Source organism: Vombatus ursinus, unplaced genomic scaffold, assembly GCF_900497805.2.
Source record: "Vombatus ursinus unplaced genomic scaffold, bare-nosed wombat genome assembly UNPS02014779.1, whole genome shotgun sequence".
In the NCBI taxonomy this organism is placed as follows: Eukaryota; Metazoa; Chordata; class Mammalia; order Diprotodontia; family Vombatidae; genus Vombatus; species Vombatus ursinus.
The window spans coordinates 4,591,067-4,598,977 of record NW_020954557.1 but is presented as its reverse complement, the minus strand read 5'-3'; the positions used below and the strand labels follow the sequence as shown (position 1 = coordinate 4,598,977).

At 36.3% G+C, this 7,911-nt stretch overlaps 1 pseudogene; it reads left to right on the top strand.

Annotated features, from left to right (window-relative positions):
- Nucleotides 1-2,584: 2,584 nt before the first annotated feature.
- LOC114045802 lies at nucleotides 2,585-3,163 on the top strand (annotated as a pseudogene).
- Nucleotides 3,164-7,911: the final 4,748 nt, after the last annotated feature.

The following is a 7,911-nucleotide window of genomic DNA, read 5'->3' as shown; positions in this document are numbered from 1 at the left end:
AGAGATAGAAGGGGCTTCAGAGACCACCTAACTCAACCTCTTCATTTTATATATAAGAAAGCTGAAGCTCATAGAGATTAGGTGCCTTGCCCAGTGTCATACTGTTCTTTCCTCTTATATAATAGGATTTAAATAATTGCTATTCTTATTATACATACATGTGTGTACTTATATACAGATATATAATTATGTAGCACTTTAAGGTTTGCCTACTGTTTTTACAAATCATTATCTCATTTGATCATCACAACAACGCTGTAAGGTAAGTGCTATTATTATCTCCATTTTGCACATGAGGAAACTAAGGCAATTAGTTCAGTGACTTGACTCAGGTCACAGAACTTGTCAGCATCTCCCTAGGTCTGCTTGACTTCACCTCAGGCACTCTCTCCCCTAGGGACGCAGTAGATCAGAGGCCCATTCCAGCTCTGTAAGTCTACAGCTTTTAAGGGAGAAAACTGATAGTTCCATTTATTTTTCTATTTTGTTTCTCCGAACACCTCACCTTGTCCTCAGACAGCAGCAAAGTCAGTAGTTGGAGACAGATCACAGTGGCAACGTGTGGATATCCCTTTTTCTTCTTAGTGGGTAATGGGATATTGTGTCAGGGGCAAAAGCTTCTCAGCATACCATCGTGCATTTCCAGGAAGAATTTTGATCCTGAAGGTGATGGGGAGCCACTAGAGTTTATTGAGTATGGAGGTGACATGATTGGACCTGTACTTTAAGAAAATCATCTTGGTGCCTGAATACAGGATAGACTAGAGTGGGGAGAGACTTGAGGCAGTCAGACTTCCCAGCAGGCTATTGGAGTAGTTCAGCTTATGAGATGATGAGGACCTGATGGAATCCTAATAAAGCTGCCCCCAATCCCAATATTCTAACTTCCTTATGGGCCCCACCAAACAGCAGGCATATCCTGATTTAACCACACAATCTAGTTTTAACCATACCTCAGGCCCCTAGACTCATATTGAAAAATGCTATCCACCTCTAGGGAAAGAATTGATGGAGCCTGAGTGCAGATTGAAGCATATCATTTTTCACTTCCTGTATCTTTTCTTTTTCTTTTTTTCCTTTGGGTCTGTGTCTTCTTTCACAACATGACTAAATGGTAATATGCTTTGCATGATTGAACATGTATACCCTATATCAAATTGTCTACCATCTCAGGGAGGGGGAAGATGAGGGAAGGAGAGAGAAAATTTGGAAATAAAACTATATGAGTACTTGCCCAATATGCTGTGATAAGAGTGAATGTTTTGGACTAACTGGCTACTGAAGGTCTTTTCTAGCTTTGAAATTCCATGATTCTATGGTTCTTCAATGAAGAACTACAATAAAATAATTGTTTGTAAGTTTCTCTAAGCCTGTCTTTAAATTGCTGAAGAATAATTATTAGAAGAACGTCAGAAATGTTGGACTATGGGGATCAATGTTGGCTGGAAGATGAAGTTCGAACATGGTAAAAGCCTACTGATTCCTGATGCCCAACTGATGAATCAGTTGCCTTTTGGACATTTCAAGCTTGATGTTCCATACATTCTTAAAGTCATCATATTCAAATCAGAATTAATTATCTTTCTTCCCAAACTTACCCCTCTTCTGAATTTTCCTATTTCTGTTAAATGTACCACCAACCTCCCAGGTACCCAGGTTTGCTGCCTTGGAGTTACTCTTAACTCTTCATTATCCTTATCCTACCTATCTAATTGGGCAACTAGGTGGTTCAGTCTAGAGTCAGGAAGACCTGAGTTTAAATCTGGCCTCAGACATTTACTAGCTGTGTGATCCTGGGCAAGTCATTTAACCCTGTTTGTCTCAGTTCATCTATAAAATGAACTGAAGAAGGAAAAGGATAACTACTCCAGTATCTTTGCCAAAAACAGAAACAAAAACAAAACAAAACAAAAAACCCAAATTGAGTCACAAAGAATTGGATAGGAGTGAAATGACTCAACATATCTAACAACAACATATCTAATCAGGTGTCAAGCCTTGTCAATTCTACCATCATATCCTAGTTTAGGCCTTTATTACGTCATAGATTTTGAAGAGGATTTGAGGTACAGTTCCATGTGACTTTGCACAATCATTCTAGTTAGGGTAACTTTCTCCCTCATAAATGAAACATATCAATTCCCATGTTCTTTTGCACATTTGAAGATATAGAATGAAAAAGGTATGAGGTACCACTTGAGAAAATATGGTTTTCTAAAAGAAGTTCTCAAAAACATATCTATTTTTAACAATGTCCTTTGACTCTTGGAATTCATATAATTTTTATATAAACTGTACTTTTACTTACTTTTGTTCATATTCTATTGCCTCCAGTGGAATATAAGCTCCTTTAAGGAAAAGATTGTTTTGTTTTGTTTTTTTGTCTTTATATCCCTAGCACTTGTCACACATTTAAAACTTAATAAAATTTGAGAAAGAAGACAATAACCGGGGGGGGGGGGAGTTCTCTGTCAAATACATTCACATTTATCAGCTGCTTAAACAAAAGTCCAAGTACATCACACAAGATCAGTCATATCTGACATGTTACTAAAGAAATGTTGAGAAGCCGGACCGGGCCGAGATGGCGGCGGTGGTAGCGTCTGGGACGACGGTGTGGAGCGGCTTCTTGCGGCTCTGCTTCGTGTTCGGCCTGTCCTTTCTGGCACTCACTGGGCTGCTGCTGGTGCAGCTGGCGAACGCAGCCAGGAATTTTGAGGATGTCCGGTGTAAATGTATTTGTCTTCCTTATAAAGAACATTCTGGATACATTTATAACAAGAACATAACTCAGAAAGATTGTAATTGCCTGCATGTTGTAGAATCCATGCCAGTCCCGGGACCTGATGTAGAAGCCTACTGCCTTCATTGTGAGTGCAAATATGAAGAAAGTAAGTTCTGTCACAATCAAAATTACAATTATAATTTATCTGTCTATTCTGGGCCTGCTTCTTCTGTACATGGTATACCTTACATTTGTTTAGCCTATCTTGAAGAGGCATCTCTTTGGACACTCCCAATTGATATAGAGTGATGATAATGTTGGGGATCACCAGCCCTTTGCAAATACCCACAACGTGCTAGTCCCATCCTGCAGCCGGGCTAAGTGGAATATACCCAGAAGCATTGGAAGCTTCAAGTTCAAGAGCACTTAGTACGTTGACTGTGAAATATTACTGACAGAAATGCAGATTTACTTTGGTACTGTGATGTAGATAAAACTCTCCAGTCTCATGCAGAGCATTCTGGTATGGAATGGCCCTTTGCTAGTTTTCTCAGTGACTGAACAAATGGTGTTGGTGGATATGGTCCTTCTTAACCTCTTCTCATGGCCTTAGGGACAAGCCTCAAGATGTGAAAACCATGTGATAAAGAAACCCATCTCTAAAGTTAAGCCTATCTGAATCGGTGGCTTATGTACATTCTTTAGCATTTCCAGTCACCTTTCAGGATGACTGGTGGACTTTGTATGTGTGTCTGAACTGCAACTAAGGTCCTGTACTCCACCCTTTGAGAGCTGTAACAGTTATTGGATAACTGGCTCTTTACTTTCTACATCCTCTTTGGAATGTAACAATAAAAATTAATTTCTGAAAAATAAAAAAAAGAAATGTTGATAGAACACTTTTCATTTGTGTCCAATAGATCAGCACATTGTCATAATTACATATTCAAAATTCACCATAAACTGATAGTTTACAATATATCTCAAAGTCATGGGAAAAATATCCTTAAGTAATTTTGAAATATATATATGTATATATAAATATATATATATATATTTCACATATACATATACACAAATGCACACAAACACATGTATGCATGTATTTGCATAAGATATGCAATGTATGCTTTTGTATACAGAAAAACAGAAGCTAGCTAATAAAAGTTTATGACTTAATTGTCTTCTATTAAGAGGACTGTGCCATGATATTAAGTTATTATATGACAAAACACTTTTGAAGCCATTTAGTCCTATTCACTGCAATTTTGTTCACGTGAAAAGGTTGAAAACGTCAACAGAAGAAACAAAAAATATATAGCAAGATGCCTGCCTTTCAGAATATGCCTGTTAGCTAAATCTAATCATTATTTTTCAAGGAATTTTCATAGTCCTAACTCTTTGCAATGTAAAGTTTATTCCCTGCCACTCCATTATATTAGATGATTATGATCCCAATATAGAGATTATACTTCACTGACTTAGTTCTTATACATATTCATATTTGTGTTCCCACCTTCATGATGGAAACTAGAGTGTTAAACATTTAAATTTAAATTCTTAGCCTTTCATATTACAGTTTTAGAAGTTTTATTTATTTAGGCTACATGTATTTGCTTCAGTATTGTGATATAGGCAGTCACTTCACCAATGCCAATTACAACCCATCTATACTTTCTTATTCTGTGTTATTCCTGTCCACATATTTCCATAAAGCCTTCATAAATGAACTATCCAACTACCCAAGGAAGGCCAGAGTCCTTCCTTGAAGTGTTTTGATTTTGTGAATATTAATGCAATATTTCAGCTACATGTCACTTGGTGTATATGACTTGCCCACTTCCTTTTCTAGTCTAAAAGCCTTTGATGATAACTTTTATGTAATGTTCCTGTTTTAATTTTTTAAAATTTTGAACTGAAACACCAAAAGGAACATTTCCATAAAAACAACACAAAAGAATATTCTATATGAAACTAGGAATCTTGATTTCATACTGCTTCCTTTTTTTGAAAAAAGTATATAATACATTTTATATGATGATTTCAAAACCATCTTGCTTGTGAGTGTTCCCCTTCTGATTGTCCTCTTCTCTTCTCTGCATTAAAAAAAAAATGTTGCAATGCTTCTGTCTCCTCCAAAAGTTCACATACGTTTACCTTTCTAGGTTTCTTTTGACTTTGGTATTTGTATTTAAAAATTCCTACTCAGATTTGATCTCATCATCAGAAATGCTTGTAAGTCCTCTATCCCATCAAAGATTTATTTTCTCCACTATAGAATTATATTAAAATTTAAAGGGTAAGTTATTCTTAGAAGTAAATCATCTCTTTTGCCTTTTGGTAGGTTGTATTTCAGGCTCTTCTCTCATTTAAAGTAAAAGTTGCTAGGTCTTATGTGATTTTGCCTGTAATTCTTAGATATTTGAATTCTTTCTCTATCAGTGTTTGCAGTATATTTTTATTTAATGTGGGAACTCTGAATTTTGGATATAGCACCCCTGGGACTTTTTCTTTTATGGTTCCTTTCAGGAAGTGCCCAATGAATTCATTCTGTCTTTACTTTGCCCTCTAATTCTAATAAATCCAGGCAGTTTTCATTTGTGATTGCTTGAAATTCAGTGTTCAGGCTTTGTTGTCGTTTTAATCGTGGTTTGCAGGGATTCTAATGATTCCTAAATTATCTCCCCTTGACTCATTTTCCAGGTCAGTTGTTTTTGATAATAGACACTTTACATTTTCTTTTATTTTTTAATCTTTTGATTTTATTCTAATATTTCTTATTACCTCATGGAATCATTGATTTCTGTCATTGTAGTTATGAGGGAGTCTATTTCTTGGATAAAGTTTACCATTTTCTCTTCAAATCTACTTATTCTTCTCCCAAGACTTTCTTCTAAATCAAAGTTTCTTAACTTTTTTTCTAAATCATGGATCCCTTTAGTATCCTGGTGAAACGGATGGCCTCCTCTGAGGAAAATGTTTTTAAACACATAAAATAAAAGATGTAGCATTACAAAGGAAACCAATTTATTGAAATACAATTATCAATTTTTAAAAGTTCATGAATGTTATTTTAAGAACCTCTGCTTTAGAACTTTTATTTCATTTTTTATCTTTTGCTTCATTTGATCTTCATTTTTTGTGGAAAATCTATTTTTCCCATTTAGTCTCTGCTTACAGTTATTGAGTAGCTACTTTATTCTTTGGGGGGGTTCTTTTGATTTGTATTTTTTATGTTAGTCAATGTTTTCTTTGATTTACCCATCTATCTAGCTTTAGTTCCTGAACTGTGGATGTTGTTGCAGGGCTGTATTTTGTACTCTGTTATGCTTCTTGTGAGATATTCAGTCCTATGTGGGCTTACCTTGGGTCCCTGGTTCTTCTCCAAGGGCTTGCCCCCTTGGATCTTCAAGGCTTAGAGAGCTAGATCATAAGGACGGGGTCAGGCTTCTCAGGACAAAGTGTTAAAAACTTCAGAACCCTTGAACCCAGGTTCAAGGTCTTGGTATGCCCTGGTCTTGGTATGAATGCCTTAATACCACATTGATCACCATTTCACTTCCTGCTGCTGTTTTGAAGGTCCCTACCTTGGTGCTTTCTGAACACCTGGAGCCTTCCCAGGGGTGTCCTCTGGTCTTGCTATCTCTGGACACAGATCCTTGCAGGATACATGGGTCCCTTCTGTGGTTGAGTTGATACTTTTTTAGCTGGAGGGTCTCCCTTACTTATTACTTGTGGGCTTCTTCTAACTGACTATTTATACAGTTATGGGATAGAATAAGTAACTGTAGTTTCTTGTTGGACTTCTTGATCATTATTCAATCTGATATGAATTTCAGGGTTTTTCTGGGGTAAAGTATGTGAGAGTTCAGTGGTGTACTTCCCGTTTTGGCACCCATCCTGGCAGAAAGTCTGCTTCTAACTTTTAAAGTTCTTTGCATGCAATATCTCATGTATTCCTCTCAACAATATGGTGAGCTAGGTATCATAGATCCATTTTATGGAAAGGAAACTGAGATTCAGTCTTGCCCATACTCACACAGTAAATCAAACAGGCACAACTTGACCCAAGTCTTCCTGACATTTTACATGTTGTAACCTACTTACACATGCTACATCTATTTTCATTGCTTTTTAAATATTCTGAAGTTTTAGATCTTTGGAAATCCTTTGAAATAATTATTGTATCACTGAGAAAATATCAATATCAGAAACATAAACTGTTATAGCAGGGAGCAGTTTGTGGTCATTGAAAGTACTATGTAATTTCCCCAATACCATTCCACTTGCTCTTCTTATACTCATCTCTGAGTACAGCTAATTCCCTAATTGTTGTTGTTGTCTTTAAGTTGTGTTAGTCATGTCTGACTCTTCATGGGTCCAATTCCATTTTGGGTTTTCTTGGCAAAGATACTGGAAAGGTTTACTGTTTCCTTCTCCATCTCATTTTACAGATGAGGAAACTGAGGCAAACAAGGTTAAGAGACTTACCCAGGGTCACATAGCTAGCAAATGTCTGAGGCTGGATTTGAACTCAGGAAAATGAATCTTCCTGATTTCAAGCCCAGCACTCTATCCACTGTGCCACAGAACCTCCCAATTCCCTAATTCCCTGACCCTAATTTCCAGGGCAGTCCCTGTCCAAGATATATGTAGTTACCCATTAACAACTGACTGCTCATTGAAATGAATGTCATAATTGGACAATATATTTTCTTTGTATATTTGGCTTTTCCTGTGTAGATTGTTAATAATTTCTTTTCAGTGGCCATGGATATTTTTGAATTACAGTGATTGGAATAACTAGTACAATGTCATCTGCAAACAAGAGTATTTGCACAAATTTACAATCTATATAAATAATCTCTTCAATTAGGACTTTGCATAGGAGATCTTCCTTAAAAGTGGTGAATAACTTTGGTATGTAGATCTCCCAGTTCAATGATTCTTGGTTATTGATATTGAGAGGATTTCTGCACAAAGGTGTATCTCTGTGGTCAAATCTACCAAGAAACATTGAATGATCTTAACAAATTGTTGGAGGAAAGCCCTTAAAAGACTGTATTTCCCACTATGAAAACAACTGGGTTTTTTTTGTAATTAAAATCATGGCCAGATTTCTTATTCTCACAATTAATCATGTACCTATAAAACTACAGATTTTTTTCTATAGTCTTTATAGGTAC